The following is a 19,819-nucleotide window of genomic DNA, read 5'->3' on the forward strand; positions in this document are numbered from 1 at the left end:
AAAGATTTATTTTAAATGAGGATGATTGCATTTAATTTAATTCTAATTTTTGCAGACACTCATATATTTCAGTGTAATGAATCTCTGATGAAATAAAAGCATACATTTAAAGTCTAACTAGCCATGAAATGTGGAATGTTGGGGGCTGGGGAGAGAAGATGGTATAAGCAAGAGAAATGAATGCTATCTGTTGATACTCTAAGCAGTCATAACTTCTTCCCTCTGGATTTCCTCAACTAAACATTTAATACAAGAAAAATTGATCGGAAGCCAAATTGGTGTTTCTTTTCTTTGAATATTATTAATATCAATAAACTATACAAAATTTCTTTAAATTTATATTATCTAACATGGTCATTTGGTAGTTGCACCCTTGAATTTTTCACCTATGATTTTATTTTAGGAAATAATTTAATTTTGTAGATTTCCCCACTCCTGACAATAGCTCCATTTAGTGCCAGCAACACTACAGATTGATCAGTGAAGGTACTGGAGATATTCTAGTTCAAATACTACAAGTAAATAAAAGAGTATTGTTTAAATCACTGAAAACCAAAGAAGTCAGAGTTTTTGATCATCTTTAACCTACTTACACAAAAGATGATATGTTGATATATTTTCCATAGGGTTACACCAACATCTCTCACTGCTTCTCTCCTTTCTATTATTTCTTGTATTATTGGATATTAGTTGTCTTTTTAAATTTTTTTATGGCCTTGGTTCTTTTGTCTTTTTTTTTTTTTTCAGGTTACAATTAAATCCTGGGGTTTCTTTTTGCTTCTCCCAGCTCCATTTTACTTGGTTACGTGCTGCTGTTTGTTTCCTTTCAGTGTCCTTCATCATCCCCTGTTTTTGAGCTCTTTCCATATATCCGACAGTGAGGAGAATGTTGGCAGCTGTGTTGTTAATGTAATTAATGTGTATAGTCAATTTGGATTGACTAGGCCAAATAAATCCACTTTGAGACTTGAACTACCCAATTTGGCTGTCTTTTTGATCAGATTAGCTGGGTAATTGTCAAATCTCTATCCCACTAATTACTGCAGAGATACATCATGTATTCCCTCATTTGATTCACATTTCACTGAAATTTACAATCAAAGCTTTATGAAGGAATAGTGACATATAAATAGCACCAGTTTAAGATGAAATTCAATAACCACTTGCATCATTTTCATCTTATCTTGGTACTGAAGTGAGGAAAGGGAAAAATTATAGGAATACATTTTTCTTGCTGCCACTAAAGAAAGGATGAATGACAGGAACTTCTACATCCATAAACCCATAAATATCATACGTCCCCTCACAACAGACTGAAATTCTCAGACTTTATAGTAACTTCTTATTTTTACCTTTAAAAATGAAAGTCAAACAATTAATTACTCTTTGGTTCACCATAGGTCTTGGGTCAGCCAAAACGAAAATTTTTGCTGACCAAATTACAGTAAACTAGTATTTTATTTATTTACACAGCAAACATATCCTTTGTTCTTGTTCTGTGGTAGGTGAAAGGAACATAGCTTCTTACCTCTTGTAACGTACATTGAACTGGAGAAACTGTTAGGTAACCCAATGATTACTGTTCCATATAAAGTGCTTTCTTGATTCCCCAACTTGGCATTTCTACTATGTCAAGATGATTTTGTTTGAAGTAAGAAAAAACAGAATACTAAGATTACTTTTTGTGCTTGCCCATCCTAAAAACTGGACAAAATATATACACCAAAAAGCTAACAAATTTGCAGGTCTCTAATCCATGTACTGCAGAGTAAATTTTACATGGGTTGGAAAGACTTCTAATGGAAGAGTTTGGTTCTGTGAAAACATCTTTGTTCTGAGAACAGAACAAGATGGCTAAAAGTAGTAAAAATAGAAGTTATTGAATGGTTCTGCAAATAATTCATCTGAGGAAAAAAAAAACATACTCATAGGTTTTTTTGCAGTGAATTTTAAAGGCAGACTTATTCTGTACATGAGCATACACTCTATAAAAGAGCATTTTTCTTATGTCAGCTGAGTCTTTGACTTGCTTTTTTCTCCTAAATGGACAAATATGATGACAATAATTACGGTTCAAGTTTATTGAAAACCTGTGTGTAAAGCACTGAGCTCAACATCTAACCCAGGAGATAAGGGTTTTTCAATGTAGTATTTAGAAAGTCAGACCTTAAGATAGAAATAGTTCCGTGAGTATATATATTCAGGGTACTTGAAGGAAATTTAAAGAAAAATATTAACAAAAATGTGGCCCATCCATCCACCTCTCCACATACTTTATCCCCTACATGTTCATTCACTCACAGGCGAATCCAAATGAGGAATAGAACATGTAATTTATACACAGGTCTTTCTGCCCGAGTATGAAGAGAAGCTTTGCTTGCTGCTTAATACATAGTAAAAATATGGGTTTTTTTAAAAATGAAACTGAGGAATTATTGAACACTACATCTGAAACTATGATGTAGTATATGTTGGCTAATTGAATTTAAGTTAAAAATATAAATAAATAAATAAATAAATAAATAAATAAATAAATATTACATCGGGGTAAAAATTGTTTTATATTGAAAATTATTTTTTATTACTACAATACAGGATTGGATTTTAAGTTTCTTGAGGTGAACCTTTCTATGTCTTCTTAATATTAATCAATATTCGTGAGCACTTGCTGTGTGTCATTTCTTGAGCATGTACTATGTGTCAAGCACCCTAATTGGTCCTGTACACCTTTTATCACTAAATCTGACAGGAACTTTTTTGGATAGGTTTACAATTTAAAGATTAGAAAACTAAGTCTTAGATTAAGTAATTTACACTAAATCACAAAACAAGTTAGTGGCAGTACCTGGATTTTTAACCTAGGTGTTGTACTCAAAGGGTTACTTATCCACAGTCTAATGTGCCAGACCACTCTCACTGTCCTCTCCGACTTGTCTTCATGTGACACACACGAAGTGTGAATGGCCATCACAGATTATGTAGGCCTCACACTATAGAAGGAAAGGGAAGTGACTTCAAAAATAATTGGATAGGGGCGCCTGGGTGGCTCAGTTGGTTGAGCGACTGCCTTCGGCTCAGGTCATGATCCCGGAGTCCCTGGATCGAGTCCCGCATCGGGCTCCCTGCTCGGCGGCGAGTCTGCTTCTCCCTCTGACCCTCCCCCCTCTCATGTGCTCTCTCTCTCTCTCATTCTCGCTCTCTCAAATGAATAAATAAAAAAATAAAATCTTTAAAAAAAATAATACTTGGATAATTGATGTGGTTGTATTAAGAAAAGATTTGGGGTGGCATAATTTGATAGATGGTAGAAAGCCACTCAGGTTTCTTAGGAAGGGGAAAGGCATAATAAAAATGGGATTTAAAAAAATGTATTGTTAAGCCTGTCACATGGTGTGTTTAAAACATACGCATAATCCTACCTTTAAAAAGTATTGGACACAAATACTGAATGCTGGTTAATGATATGCATTCTGAATTATTTAGGAATGGAGTGTACTTTTGTATGCAACTTATTTTGGCATGAATCATAAAAATAAGATGGATTTGTGCATGGATAGAGGGATGTATAAGTAAATTAACATATGATAACATAGAATTAGCAATATTTTAGAAATTTGGGTATTGGCATACTGGTGTTACTGCATAATCCTTTCAGCTTTGATGTATATTTGAAAATTTTCATAAGATGCTAGAAAAAATAAAAACAGTGGTAGCAATATGTAGGATAGATTGGAGGAGCAGAGAGTAATGCTTAGAGACATTATAGTAAACTGGATAAGCACTGTTGAGTACCTGGAGAAGTTAGTGACAGTGGCAAAGAAGAAGTATTGATCATGATTAATATTTAACATAAACAAATGAGTTACGTTTAGCAACTGGAAATAAGGGATGAAAAAAAAAAAAAGATGAGTCTTATTGAGAGATTCCAGCCTAGTAAGAAGAACAAATGGGGGTGCTTTCATAATCAGACATTGAAATCCTTGATATGACAGATACCCAAATGCTGGCTTTCGTTTGAGAAAGGAAACCTGCGCATCTGTAGCAGGTTTTTTTGGAGACTTCCTAAACTGGAATTCTCCCTGACACTGGCAACATACTTTGTAATCGATACCTTGTTATCACTCTAAAGCTTATTTTACTGGTTGCATTGATATATATCCCATGCCACATGCTTTTCCTACAATGTGACAGTCACATTCCTCTAAAGAAGAAGGATCTATGTTCCCTCCCCTTGAACCTAGGTGGACCTTCGTCATTCTTCAACCAGTTAAACATGGCAGAAGTGATACTGTGTGTCTTTTAAGTGTAGGTCATAAGCTTCTGGTTAGTCATCTCTCTCTCATGACAGACTCATTGAAAGCCCCAACATGAATGTGAGAATACTGGTTGTCTGGAAGCCGCCATGCCAGAAAGTGCATACAGAGAGCTCACACAGAGACAGAGATGCCCAAGGAGCGTCAGCTGTTCCAGCTCCCAGTTGTTGGAGTCTTCCCAACCCTGGTGGCAGACAAGGGAGTGAATGAGCTTCCATGTGATTTCTGCCCCCAGGCTTTAAGCCTCCCCAGTTTTCACCAAGTGAAACAGAGTTTTTCTTGTTGAGCCCTGTCCAGACTGCAGATTTGTGAGCAAAATAAATGTCACCATTTTAATCTACTACATTTTGGGATAATTTGTTACTAAGACATCATAAGCCATACACACAGACTTTTTCCATTAAGGTCACTTTGTCCTAGCTGGAAGACCTGATTTCTTTTAAGACTACTTAAGGCCCAAAGGAAACATGAACTCTTGCTCCTTAGCTGTGAAAATACATCTTATGCCAACTAGTATTCTCTCCCCACTCTGCAGTAATGCCCAGATTCAGTTAATCTCTTTAAATTTTTGTAGGTGAGAAAGACAGTAATCTCTATAGCTTCCAAAATCTAGACAAACTCAGGCCGACGACTAGTCCCTATGTCACCTTTGTGAAAAGTAGAAAAAGGTACTACTTACCCACGATATTATAATTCCATCATAAAATTATCATAATATATACTGATTTTATTAGAACAAAATATTTTACTGTCACTTGATTGAAAATCGTTTTACTGTACTGAACTATGATGCTTGTAAAGAGAACGACACCGCTAGAGGGCAGTGTACAAACTGCAGACCACTGCACCTGCCCGTCTGAGAATTCTTCTCCACGTTTTCCTAAACCTTCTTTTATTTGGCTCGAGGTCAATGGCAGCGTCCTTTCAACCACATTGAATAGTACTTCTCTCCTCTCACTCTTTCCTTCTTTACATAGCCTGAAGATGCTTGATGGTCTAGAAATGTCACAAGACTAGTTTTCAGGAGCCATCTCTTAGCATAGACACACAACCCTTTAAAATATGGGGATTCTGTAAAAAAAAAAAAGAAGAAGAAGAAGGTAGTGGGAGGGGAAGAATGAAGGGGGGAAAATCGGAGGGGGAGACGAACCATGAGAGACGATGGACTCTGAAAAACAAACTGAGGGTTCTAGAGGGGAGGGGGGTGGGAGGATGGGTTAGCCTGGTGGTGGGTATGGAGGAGGGCACATTCTGCATGGAGCACTGGGTGTTATGCACAAACAATAAATCATGGAACACTTCATCTAAAACTAATGATGTAATGTATGGGGATTAACATAAGAATAAAAAAATAAATTTAAAATAAAATAAAATAAAATATGGGGATTCTGTTAAAATAAAATAAGAAATTTTTAAAAACTGTATGTTAACTATACTGGAATTAAAATTTAAAATATAAAATAAAAATATGGGAATACTGTTTACATTTCTAAAGTGTAGTTCAGAAACAAAAATAGTCCCATTTAGCATAGTCCCAATAACATCTGGTTATTATTCATCTATTCAGCAAGTAATTATTGATTTTATATATATATAAATGAAATATACATACAATTAAATAAATATATATGTATATATAGTTTGGAATAAGATGTACTTTCAGTGCTAAGGAATATATATATGTATATGTGTGTGTATATATATGTGGGGGGCGTATAAAAGACATAGTGCCAGGCACAGGGAAAATAATGGCAAGCCATGAAATTTACAGTGTAATGAGTTATTTGGGCAATCATAAAATCATGCAAATACATAATGGCAACTTTGATAAATATTAGGAAGGAATTTTAAGTGATCGTGGAACATCTTAGAGTACAGTCTGGATTGAGAATAGAGATTCAGGATTTATCCCACAGAGGTGTTGTTTCTAAATATAAGAAACCATATTCATGGGGAGTAAATGTATGAAAAGAAGATCAGAAGTCTAAAGATAGAGTTGCAAGAAACACTCCTTGTTGCACAGAGGAAGAAGGATGGCAGGGAGCCCTGGAAGAACACAAGAAGTGGCAAAAGAGGTAGGAGCAACCGTGAGTGCTGAGTGAGCCGGGGGGAACACCAAAAAAGAGAATGTTTAGGGAAGGGGTGGTGTTCTAGAGAGCACAGTTCCTCAGAGAGTTTAGGGAGGGTTAATACCAAGAAAAGATTATTAAGTCTGACAAACATACAAGCACTCGCTATCTTCAACTACAGGAAAAGGATCCTGAGTTTTATGATAAAGACACTAGGAGGATTTTATAGTTTCACAAGGAAGATAACTCAAAATAGGATATGGATCCCAAAAGCCTTTCTGAGTAATTTGAGCCCAGTAAAGGGTAAAGTAAGAGTAAAATTAAAAGGAAGGTAGGAACAACAGGGGCAGATCCATAGAGAAACAAAAAAAGCACGCATGACATGTTCTGGAGCGGCTAGTAGTTTGAAGCCAGTGGTTACATTTGAAGGGATGACGGGGTTGGAACTGGTAAGATAAGTAAGATCATGCCAGAGCTTTGGATTAACCTAAAAAATAGAACTTTACAAAAAAAAAAAATCTGAAGCTAATGATACTCTGTATGTTAATTAATTGAATTTAAATAAAATAAGATATATTAAAAAAGAAATAGAGCTTTAGAATGACGTTATGGGGAATATTAAATGATTTAAAACAGGAAAATAATGTGAGATGATCTGAGTTTTAAAAAGAGCACTATAGAAAGAAGGTTGATCAATTGATCAATTTAGAGAAAGACAGACAACAGCAAGAGATCAGTTAAAAGGGAATGGCAGTTTCCCCAAGTGAAACATGGGAGTTTAAGAAGTGGAGATAGGGGCCCCTGGGTGTCTCAGTCGGTTAAGCATCTGCCTTCAGCTCAGGTCATGATCCCGGGGGCCTGGGATTGAGCCTCTCATCAGGCTCCCTGCTCAATGGGGACCCTGTTTCTCCCTCTCACTCTGCCGCTCTTGCCCCACTCTGCTGGTTCTCTCTCTCTCTCTCTCTCTCAAATAAATGAATACATGTTAAAAAAGATGAATGTGTGGGGCATGTACTGCAGTTCACCGCTAAACAGGAGACAAGAGTGGGAGAGTATGGGGTTGAGGTAGTCTGGGGTTTTCTAAATGTCAGTACACTCTAGGCAGAGTGATCTGGCTATAAGAAAAGAATAGACATATCAGTATACACTCGGAGATCTTTTTTTTCCTTGAAAATTATCAATTTAGGGTGTCTTTAAATCTGGGAAAGTATTACTAGAAAATCCAATGATCTTTTGCAACTCATGACACAGAAATTCTCATTTCACATTCTCCCAAAGCACTCTGGCAGGAAGGAAAGGAATTTAAACTCTCTCCTTTTCCAATTGATTTAAGTGTTTTGAGAGCCAAACACTACACTTAATGATTTATGGCCACACTCACAACTCCACTGTACGACTTAATTCCTCTGCCCAGATCCCACACCACAGTGCCAAATGCTAATGCCCTGTGTACATGACTCATTAGTCCATGCAATCAGTTTTGAAAAATCAGCAGAGCTATAGAAAGAAAATGTTCATTTTTTAAGTGGTATTTACTGCAGAAAGTGGTTTTATCTAAAAGGAGCTGCTTTTACACTTAGGGAAGAGTTAAAAGTTACTGTGGTTATCTTGCTGACTGAACAACCTGATAAATAAGACTATTAATATGTGGAGAAACAACAAGGCATGGGCCAAATTTCGTTAAACTTCCATAATTCCAAGAATCCAATGCCATGAGTGAAGATGTAGAAAAACCTAAGGTATTCCTAAAAGCATAAAGTAAGCCCCAAAGAGACACAGACAATAAGGAGAACAGTATTCAATGTACTGCTCTCAGCTGTATTCCACATAACTCACACAAACAGCTAATTTTCTGTACAGGAAATGCTCCAGGATAGTGGAAGAGATATACTGAGTGTTTATTCTAAAATTACCTAGTGTGAGACTTAAGACATTTGTTTCCTTAAAGGAGTCTGCCTGACATTTGAACTTCCTCAAAAAATTGCATTAAATTTGTATCAGCTTGGAGGGCCTACCAAAATAGAATAATGCATTTTCAATTTAGTCTTGGTTACACTTGACCTGCTTTAAAGGGTTTCTTTAATGAAATGGAAGCTATACCAAAATTAATTCTATGCAAGTGGCAGAGCAGGTTCTGTGTTATTTAATCATAATACATACCATCCACTTTGCCTGAGTGTAGAAACAATACAGAGATGGCGACTGCTTTAATCTGGCAGGCCTGATAACATTGTCATAATAATCAAAATGAAGTTCAAGTGGTTTTCTGACCTGAATGTAACACTCATGTTTTACTGTAAGAAATAAGGAAGGGCAGAGAACCAAGTTATTCTACTATGGCTGTTTTAGCTTGTAATTGTACTAATAATTCTGCATCAAGGGCAATTGAGCTAAGGCAAAAGGGTTCAAAAACCCAATCCTCTTCATTACCATCACCAATTTATCTGTTAAACAGTAAGCACCATTCTGGGCACTTTTCATATGAATTAACTCAGAAATGAGTGCATCCCTACAACCTAGCCTGCTTGTTAAAAACCACACTTTCTACAGATGAGAAAACTGAAGCCAGAAGAGTTTCAAAGTTATACAACAAGGCAAGATGGAAATCTGGGATTCCAAAGGCCATGTTTTTTCCTCTCCATCATGTTTCCCTATTCAGTAACATATCAGTCCACAATGTGTGGCAGGCACTCTGCTGGGTGGGAATTTGCAGTAAATAAAAATTCTTACTCTTGTTAGAGCTGTCACACTAAAGGGAGAGACCAACAGTAGACAAGTAAAGAAGTAAACAAGATGGTGTTATCCTATGATGGCAGGTGCTCAAGAAACAGAGTTGGCATAGAAAATTAGGGGTGGAGGGACTATTTTTTGTTTGTTTAATTGCTTGTTTTCTATGTAACATGAATAGACAAGGCCTTTCTGAGGAAGAGCTACTGTAAGAAGAAACCTGAATGATACAAAGGCACTAGACATAAATGAAAGATTATTGTAGTAGGGAACAAATGGTAAACTCCAAAATCTGAGACAAGAAGGAGCTTGGCATCTTCCAAGTACCAGTAGAAGGCTAGTTTGGTAAAAATGTATTAAATAATATAGAGAAAAGAATGAAATAAGATGGGAACAAATCATAAACCAAATCATCCAGAGACTTGTAGAACTTTCTAGATTTTTTTTTCTAAGAATAATGGGAAGCTATAGAAGGATTATGGTAAGAAAATGACATAACCTAATATACAACTAAAAAAATACTTCTCTAGATTCAGTGTGGGGAATAGATTGCTTATTTTTTGTCTACTTGATTGCAGCTTCTGAGAGGGATATGTAAAATAGCAAATGACATTTTTATAAAATTATTTATTTATTTATTTATTTAATTTTAAATTGACTATAGTTAACATACAGTGTTATATTAGTTTCAGTTGTACAATATAGTGATTCAACAAGTCTATACATTACTAGGTGCTCATCAAGATAAGTGTGCTCTTAATCTCCTTCACCTATTCACCCATTTCCCCCACCCACCTCCGCTCTGATAACCATCTGTTTATTCTCTGTAGTTAAGAGTTGGTTTCTTGGTTTGTCTCCTTTTTTTAAGTTTTCATTTAAATTCCAGTTAGTTAACACACAGTGTAATATTAGTTTCCGGTGTACAATATAGTGATTCATCACTTACATACAACACCGAGTGCTCATCACAAGTGCACTCTTTAATCCCCATCATCTATTTCCCTCATCCCCCCACCCATGTCCCTCTGATAACCATCAGTTTGTTCTCTGTAGTTAAGAGTCTGTTTCCTGGATTGCCTCTCTCTCTCTCTTCTTTTGTCCCTTTGCTCATTTATTTTGTTTCTCAAATGCCACATATGAGTGAAATCATATGGGTTTGTCTTTCTGACTGATTATTTGACTTAGCACTATATTCTCTAATTCCATCAATATGGTTGCAAATGGCAAGATTTCATTCTTTTTTATGGCTGAGTAATATTCCATTGTGCATATATATAAACACTTTTCTTTATCCATTTATCAGTCAGTGGACACTTGGGTTGGTTCCATAATTTGGCTATTGTAGATAATGCTGCAATAAACATCAGGGTACATGTATCCCTTTGAATTAGTATTTTTGTATTCTTTGGGTAAATACCTAGTAGTCCAATTGCTAGATGCTACCATCTAGCATCTAGTTCTATTTTTAACTTCCTGAGGAATCTCCATCTTGTTTTCCACAGGAGCTGCACCAGTTTGCATTCCCACCAACAGTGCACTAGGGTTTTTTTTCCACATCCTCACCAACATCTGTTGTTTCTTGTGTTGTCGATTTTAGCCATTCTGACAGGTGTCAAGTGATATAGTAGTTCTGATATGTATTTCCCTGATGAACAGTGATGTTGAGCATCCTTCTATGTGTCTGTCGGCCATCTGTATATCTTCTTCAGAGAAATGTCTGTTCACGTCTTTTACCAATTTTTAATTGGATTATTATATATATATAATCATGTCATCTGCAAATAGTGAAAGTTTTACTTCTTCCTTACCAATCTGGGTACCTTTTATTCCTTTTTGTTTTCTGATTGCTGTGGCTAGGACTTCCAGTACTGTGCTGAATAAAAGTGGTGAGAGTGGACATCCCTGCTTTATTCCTGACCTTAGAGGAAAAGCTCTCAATTTTTCACCATTGAGTATGAGGTTAGCTGTGGGGGTTTTTTAATTTTTGTTTTTGTTTTTATTTTTTATATATGGCCTTTATTATGTTGAGGTATGTTCCTTACAAACCTGCTTTGTTGAGGGTTTTTATCATGAATGGATGTTGTATTTTGTCAAATGTTTTTTCTGCATCTATTGAAATGCTTATATGGTTTTCGTCTTTTCTCTTGTTTAGTGATACATCACATTGCTTTATTTGCAAATATTGAACCACCCTTGCATCCCAGGAATAAATTCTTCTTGATTGTGGTTAATGATTTTTTGTAATGTATTGTTGGATTGGGTTTGCTAATATTTTGTTGAGGATTTTTGCATCTATGTTCATCAGAGATACTGACTTGCAGTTTTGTGTTTATTTTTTTAGTAGTGTCTTTATCTGGTTCTGATATCAGGATAATGCTGTCTTCATAGAATGAATTTGAAAGCTTTCCTTCCTCTTCTGTTTTTTGAAATAGTTTGAGAACAGGTATTAACTCTTCTTTAAATATTTGGTCGATTCCACCTGTGAAGCCATCTGGTCCTGGACTTTTGTTTGTTAGGAGTTTTTTTTATTACTACTTCAATTTCATTATTGAAAATTAGTCTGTTCACATTTTCTATTTCTTCCTGATTCAGTTTTGGGAGGTTATACATTTCTGAGAATTCATCCATTTCTTCTAGGTGGTCCAATTTGACATAAAATTTTTCATTATATTCTCTTATATTTCTTCGTATTTCTGTAGGGTCAGTTGTTAGTTTTCCTCTTTCATTTCCAGTTTTGTTTGAGTCCTCTCTCTCTCTCTGATGAGTCTGACTAAAGGTTTATCAATTTTGTTGATCTTTTCAAAGAACCAGCTCAAAGTTTCGTTGATCTATTCCATTGGGTTTTGTTTTTGTTTTTTAAGTTCAAATGACAATTGTTAATTTATCTGTTTATCCCTTAAAAGTTTTGATTTATGTGTTCTGAGTCTGTATTTTAGGTGCACATATGTTTAAAATGTCATGCCTTCTTTTTCTACTTTTTCTTTTCCAATATGTAACATCCTTGTGTACTAATGTGATATTTTTGCCTTACATTCTATTTTATTAGACGGAAGCCCCTCGTAAATTGAGGAAGATCTCTAATCTAACTGCCCCGGGGATTTAGAAAAGGAGAGACTAGAGGAGCTCCGAGGTGTAAGGGCACTTGACCAGCTCCCCTTGTTCCATCGGCTTTTCAGCTCATTACTCTCATTTCCTTGTTTGTGTTACTCTGTGTTCAGGGCCCCAATTGTACCTTAAATCATTAAGTATTAATAATGAGTTGGATAATGGAAAGGAAAACAATGGTTGTCTGAAGGCGATGAGGGGAGAAGTGAAAAAAAAAACTTGAAAGATCCCAAGGACTTCCTCTTACCACTTCCCACACTTCAGTTCAAGGCCTTGTGCAGCCTCCTAGTGGTGGATCAAGTCAGACTGTTTGTTATTTAGATAACTCCTGTAATTCATGTTTCCTTCTCTCATCTTTGGTTTTTCCAAGTTTGATTTTGAAGAAGTGGCTAGGAACCCAGGCTAGCTTACATCATGACAGGAGTAGAAGATTTTTTGTTTCTTGTCTTTTTCCCCTCACATTGCTTTGATATAGTCAATACTGTTCTCATTCTCCAAATCCAATTCATAAATTACACTCGTGACAGATTCCAAAAGTAATACATAATATTTCAAAGTCTGTGGCATATGGCAAACACTTTTAAAAAAATGAAACACTTGTGCCTTTTATATGTTGCTTATGATTTCTCTAGGAAATCATAGGTTTGTTTCTTCTTCTTTTTTTTTATGTGTTGCAATAGCTCATTTTTTTTCCACCTACATTTCATGGAATAGTTATTTTACAATTGCTAAGAGAGGAAATCTTATTTAATAAGATGTTTTTATTCTGTTAGAATTTTGTTGAAATATAAAAAACCTAGGAAATTCCTATTTTTGTTACTGAACACTGACTAAACAAATAAGAAAAAGAACAACTAAAAGCCAACTGTTAAGATAATTAAAAAGTTTGGAAATTCCAATACTAAACATTAAAATAAAATGCAACTGTCATAAAATCCTAGTCAGAATGTAAATTAATACAATATTTTTGGATTGAGTAATACTCATTCAATTAGGCTTTTGCTACATGTTAAATAGGACAATATTGAGTGAAAATCTTTAAGGGGACATGTCATTTAACCAGCAATGTAGAAATGTATTCTAAAAAATAATGAAGGAGAACATACACATTAGTTTCTCTAAAGGTGTTTATTTTAGCTTGATGTGTGTGGTAGGCTGAATAATGGCCCTCCAAAGATGTCCATGCCCTAATCTCTGGAACCCGTGAACACGTTACCTTACGTGACAAGGGATTTTGGAGATGTGATTAAGATAAGGATCTTGATATGGGAAGATTATTCTGGATTATCTGGGAGCACCCAGTGTAATCACAAAGGCTCATGTAAGAGAGAGGCCAGAAAGCCAGAGTCAGAAAAAGGACATGTAACAACAGAACCGGAGGTTGACATGAATATACTTTTAAGATGGAAGAAAGGGCATGAATCAAGAAATGCAGGTAACTTCTAGAAGGTGGACAAGATGAGGAAATGAATTCTGCCCTGGAGCCTTCAGAAGGCACAAAACCCTGCTGACATCTTGATTTTAGACTTCTGACCTCTAGAACAGTAAGATAATAAATTTGGTTACTTTCAGCCTCTAAATTGGTAGTGATTTGTTAAAGCAGCCATAGGAGACTATTAAAGTATATAATAGTAAAAAGTTTAAAACCCATCAAAAAAAGTGTGTATTATGCAGCCATTGAAATTATGTTATAGGACAGCATTTTATATGCTTACATGATGTTATTAAGTACAAAAAAATTTTATAAACATAACGTTTAACTCATTTTTAACAAGGAAATTACAAATAAGGATAGCTTCATTTTTAAAGTGCTTTTTTGTGTTTCAGGAAACTTTAAAGAGCTTTCCATGTTTTCTCTCAATTCCTGCTCCTATAAGGTGGATCCCCATTTTTACAGATGAGGCAATTAAGGCATTGAGAGGTTAAGATACTTGCCCAAGGTCATACAGTTAGTGACAGATCTGAAATTAGGAGAGGAGACCCCTCAACCTGAACTTAGTCTTCTTTGTATAAATAACAATGGACAGTAAACAAAGCAAATGTATATACAACCCTGATAATGCTATGTGATGAAAAACAGGCAAGTTTTATTTTCTTTTTTTCTTTGAACAATAAACTTTAATTACTTTTGAAATACAGGAAAAAAGTAAGTTTTAAAAAGAAAATAATAAAAGTTTAAAAATATGTTGATGATCTTTAGAAAAATACTTCTTATTCTCATTTGTACTTTTAGAAAAATTCACACCTTTCTTACTTCAAATTAAATTGCCACAAAGATATTACATAAATATGTAATTGTGTAAAGAATGAAATTATATCATGACCTACTTGATTATATACCATTCAGAGTTTTGCAAATCTAACATGTGTATATTTAAATACCAATGCATCTGTTTATAAATACCAGTAAAATACATATGAGAAAATGTAGCATTAGAAACCGAACTAAAAAATTAACCCTCGGGGGAAAATGGCATCTGGTTAGCTTCTAATGCAACTCACCCCAACACCACTTACAAGTGAAGTACAAAGACATACAAAAAAACTACCAGAATAGAGTCATACAAAAAAAAAAAAAAAATGCAATTGGTGAAAGACTTGCATTGTGTTTTTCCTGAAAGTAACATTACTCTTAGACTCTCCCCCACTGGAGCCCTAATTCAAAATATGAAGTCTCTACTAAAGCAAAATCTTGACAGCTATCCTTCTACCATGAATGCTGTGCTTTTTGAAGTAGCCAGAGTACTGATCCACTCAATTAAACCTTTTTTTTTTTTAACATTTACTTATTTATTTTAGAGAGAGAGAACGAGCACCAGGAGGGGCGGGGGAGAGAGAAAACTTTAGCAGATTCCTCGCTGAGCTCAGAGCCCAACACAAGACTGGATCTCAGGACCCTGAGATCATGACCTGAGCAGAAACCAAGAGTTGGGCCCTTAACCAACTGCACCACCCCAGGGCCCCTCAGCCTTTGTATATCTTGTTGGTAATTGCATTCCCCAGAAAACAGAAAGGGAGATTTACAGAGAAATGGCTATAGCCATAGGAAGAGATAAGACACAAGAGTCTTTGTAACAATAAGTAGCAATTTTGTTTTTTCATCTATCTCATCCATTTATAAGTCTAGTTAGTAGCTCTGGGAGCATTCCCCTATGCATTCAACTGCTAAACCAGGAAATTGGGCAAGGAGCTACATCTTCCATAATCTATCCAGTTAAATGGATAGCAAACAAATGAACCAGTAGGGATGAAGTCAAAGATAATCTCATGGTCTTCCCATTGGTATACACTAGGTCTGCTTAGTTCCCCTCTTGTTAGAAGATTAATAAACAAAAATGAAAGTTATAATTGCCAGGTACCACAGGACAATAGAATGGAAACACCCAAACATTCAGAAGAAAAAGAAAACCCTTATAGTGATTGACTAACAGAATAAGAACATTTATCTTTCCTGTTAACCATTGTCTCCCCAGCTCCTAAAACATTTGTATGACTGATAGTGGGTATTCAATAAATGTTCACTGACTTAATAAATAATCTTTTTATGAAAGTATTCTACATCTTCAATGGGTAACAAGAAGTCTTTAAATCCATAAAGCATGGAAGTGAAGCTGTAGAGAAAATAAACTGAACCAAAAGAAATATAAAGGAAATGTACAAAGTAAGAATATTTAAAATATAAGTGCAATTGAGAGAGTAAATGGTGATAAATATAAATAATGTTCTCTTTTATGTGTCTCAAACACTTATTCTCAGTCTATGACTTGTCTTTAATTTATTTTTTAACGTACAGAAATATTAAATTGTATATAGTAAGATCTCTCTGTTCTTTCTGGTTTCTAGTTCTTATGTCTGATTAGAAAAGTCCTTATACTAAGATTATAATTTTTCCCATTTCTTTTATAATTGTTTATGTAAGTCTCTTTAATTCCACTGAACTTTATTATTATGCTTTATCAAAGATTTGTGTTTAAGGAATGATATTTACAGAAATATACTTTAAATCTCACAATAACAAGTTAATTTGGGTCATTACTGCCACCAAAGACAATTAGAAAAGCTGAGAAATTATAAAAACTCTTCTACTTGAAGACTTTGGAGAATTAACGTGACAAGGACAAGATAGTAAAGAGCCATAGAAGATAAAAATCATGAGAAGGGGAGCTTGGCATTTGACACTAGTTTTCCCGAGAGGTATTCACCAGTTTCAAGAGTGGCTAAGCAGCTGAGAATGTGAGAAGCCAAAGTATGTCCAGAACTGGCACAATCAGGGACTTCGTAAATGTCCCCTGCTTTGGTGGCCCTTTAAGACTAAACCCAAGGATTAAGTGTAAGCAGGAATTAGATACACCTCACAACACCTGCAGCTCATTTAAAATCATTTTAATGCCTGGAATAAAATTAATCAGATTCTGGATTACTCATGATACTAGGTGTCTGGGATGAAAATTCTCACTTTTCCTCAAATTATTTCTAAGTAGTCTTGTGAATACAGTGTCCAACGAAAGATATCAAGGCATACAAAGAAACAAGACAATCAAATGAGAGCCAAGTTAGGGTTCAATCAAGAAAAGAGCAGTTATTGTCATCATTCCAGATATAGAGCTTTTCTTATGAGCACTGGGGCCTTATACCAATCCTAGAATATCTGAGGATCTGAAGATCTGAGAAGCTACCACTGAAAATTATTGCACTCAGCTGAGCACACTAAGGAAGGACTTCTCAAAAGCTTTCCATAAGATGCTGCAATTCCCAGGAAGTTCTCAGAAGCTTCCACAAACTACCACAGTCTGCAGAAGTGAAATGGGTGGATCTTAAGACGAACCATGAGAGACGATGGACTCTGAAAAACAAACTGAGGGTTCTAGAGCGGAGGGGGGTGGGAGGATGGGTTAGCCTGGTGATGGGTATTGAGGAGGGCACATTCTGCATGGAGCACTGGGTGTTATGCACAAACAATGAATCACGGGCGCCTGGGTGGCTCAGTTGGTTAAGCGACTGCCTTCGGCTCAGGTCATGATCCTGGAGTCCCGGGATCGAGTCCCGCATCGGGCTCCCTGCTCAGTGGAGAGCCTGCTTCTGCCTCTCTCTCTCTGCCTGCCTCTCTGCCTACTTGTGCTTTCTCTCTGTGTGTCAAATAAATAAATAAAATCTTTTAAAAAAAAACAAACAATGAATCACGGAACACTACATCTAAAACTAATGACGCAATGTATGGGGATAATATAAGAATAAAAAAATTTTAAAAAAAGAGCTCATCAGAAAGCCACTGTAAATCTCAGATCTGCCCACACATTTAGCTGCAAAAGCCTCTAAAGAATAATGACCTCTTTTCCTCTTCTGCCTTCCAAAACAATTCCAAAAGTCTCTCACCTAGAAGTACGTGGGGAAGGAGATTTTAAGAACTGTGTCCTTTGGTTTATTTTCTTGGTTTCTAAAAGATATATAGAAACCTGAGAGAATTTCTGGGTTACCCTCATTCAGTGTGGGTTCCTCCCATAGGTACCTGGTAAGGTCCTGGTCTTCCTAAGACCACTTCACTTGTTACACGCTCTAACTTTTCCTTGTCCATTTACCTCTGTTTCTTCCTCTTCCTTCTTAGAATTAGTCACTGCTCTTTGCTATTCTACGTAATACACATGATCCTACCAATATCAAGCAACATAGGGGCACCCTGGGTGGCTCAGTCCATTAAGTGTCAGACTCTTGATTTCAGCTCAGGTCATGACCTCAGGATCATGAGATCAAGCCCTGCCTTGGGATCCACACTGAGCATGGAGCCTGCTTAAGATTTTCTCTCTCCCTCTCCCCTACCCCGCCTTCTCAAAAATAAAACAAAACAAAAACACAACATATACATTAATTGTTTGTCTATCTGCTTCACTTGTGAGACCGTGGCCATTCCTGAACAGGTACTTACTCTGTTTATTACAGAGCACTTGGCTCACTGCCCAATCTCACTGAGCTCAGGACCTCAACACTTTGGCTGAATGTAATTCACTAATTCATTGTCAGCTTGGCCGTGAAGTTGGGAAATCTGGATCTATTCAGAATATACCCAAAAAACTATAGTAAAGTTTCTTCAACTTATAATTGTTTAACCACACTGAGTGATACGACAATATCATTATCAGTTGGTCATCCATTATGTCAAATAGTGTAGCTTAATCACTAAAGTGCCACCATTGTTTTTAACAGAAAAAATATTGGGCAGATTGTGATAGGAATTGTGTATACATTCACTCTAACATAAGCCTTTCCAAAATAAGCTTTTAAAAAAGCAGGGCCAATCAGGGAAATCCAAATCAAAACCTCAATGAGATACCACCTCACACCAGTCAGAACGGCTAAAATTAACAAGTCAGGAAACGACAGATGTTGGCGGGGATGCGGAGAACGGGGAACCCTCCTACACTGTTGGTGGGAATGCAAGCTGGTGCAGCCACTCTGGAAAACTGTATGGAGGTTCCTCAAAAAGTTGAAAATAGAGCTACCATATGATCCAGCAATTGCACTACTGGGTATTTACCCCAAAGATACAAAAGTAGGGATCCGAAGGGGTACGTGCACCCCGATGTTTATAGCAGCAATGTCCACAATAGCCAAACTGTGGAAAGAGCCAAGATGTCCATCGACAGATGACTGGATAAAGAAGAATGGTATATATATACAATGGAATATTATGCAGCCATCAAAAGGAATGAGATCTTGCCATTTGCAACGACGTGGATGGAACTGGAGGGTATTATGTTGAATGAAATAAGTCAAACAGAGAAAGACATGTATCATATGATCTCACTGATATGAGGAATTCTTAATCGCAGGAAACAAACTGAGTGTTGTTGGAGTGGGGGGTGGGGTGGGAGGGATGGCGTGACTGGGTGATAGACACTGGGGAGGGTATGTGCTCTGGTAAGCGCTGTGAATTGTGCAAGACTGTTGAATCTCAGATCTGTACCTCTGAAACAAATAATGCAATATATGTTAAGAAAAAAAAAAGAAGAAGAAGGTAGCGGGAGGGGAAGAATGAAGTGGGGGAAATCGGAGGGGTAGACGAACCATGAGAGACAATGGACTCTGAAAAACAAACAGGGTTCTAGAGGGGAGGGGGGTGGGAGGATGGGTTAGCCTGGTGGTGGGTATGGAGGAGGGCACATTCTGCATGGAGCACTGGGTGTTATGCACAAACAATGAATCATGGAACACTTCATCTAAAACTAATGATGTAATGTATGGGGATTAACATAAGAATAAAAAAAACAGGGCCATGAAAAAAGGACTTTTCCATTAAATTTTAAATTTTTAAAATAATGGACATCATGCAGCTGTATAATCATATAAAATATCCTAAAACTAACAGAGATATCCTCAGGAATTCTCTATTATTCTAGGGGCTTCTCACATATTTCCAATCTTACTTGAAGATTAAGGAAAATAAGTATGTATATTTTGATGTCAGTAAAAGATTTTATAACCCAATCAGTAGAACACTATTTTCAACATCTTCTAGTTTAGGGGGTATTTTTGTTGTTCAAGCCTGTGGTGTCGGGAGGAAAATCATATGTAGTTAATGACTGAAAAGTGTAATACTTCTCTCTTGTTGGA

This window comes from Mirounga leonina, unplaced genomic scaffold (genome assembly GCF_011800145.1).
Source record: "Mirounga leonina isolate KUSES-001 unplaced genomic scaffold, KU_Mleo_1.0 Mir_176, whole genome shotgun sequence".
Taxonomy (NCBI): Eukaryota; Metazoa; Chordata; class Mammalia; order Carnivora; family Phocidae; genus Mirounga; species Mirounga leonina.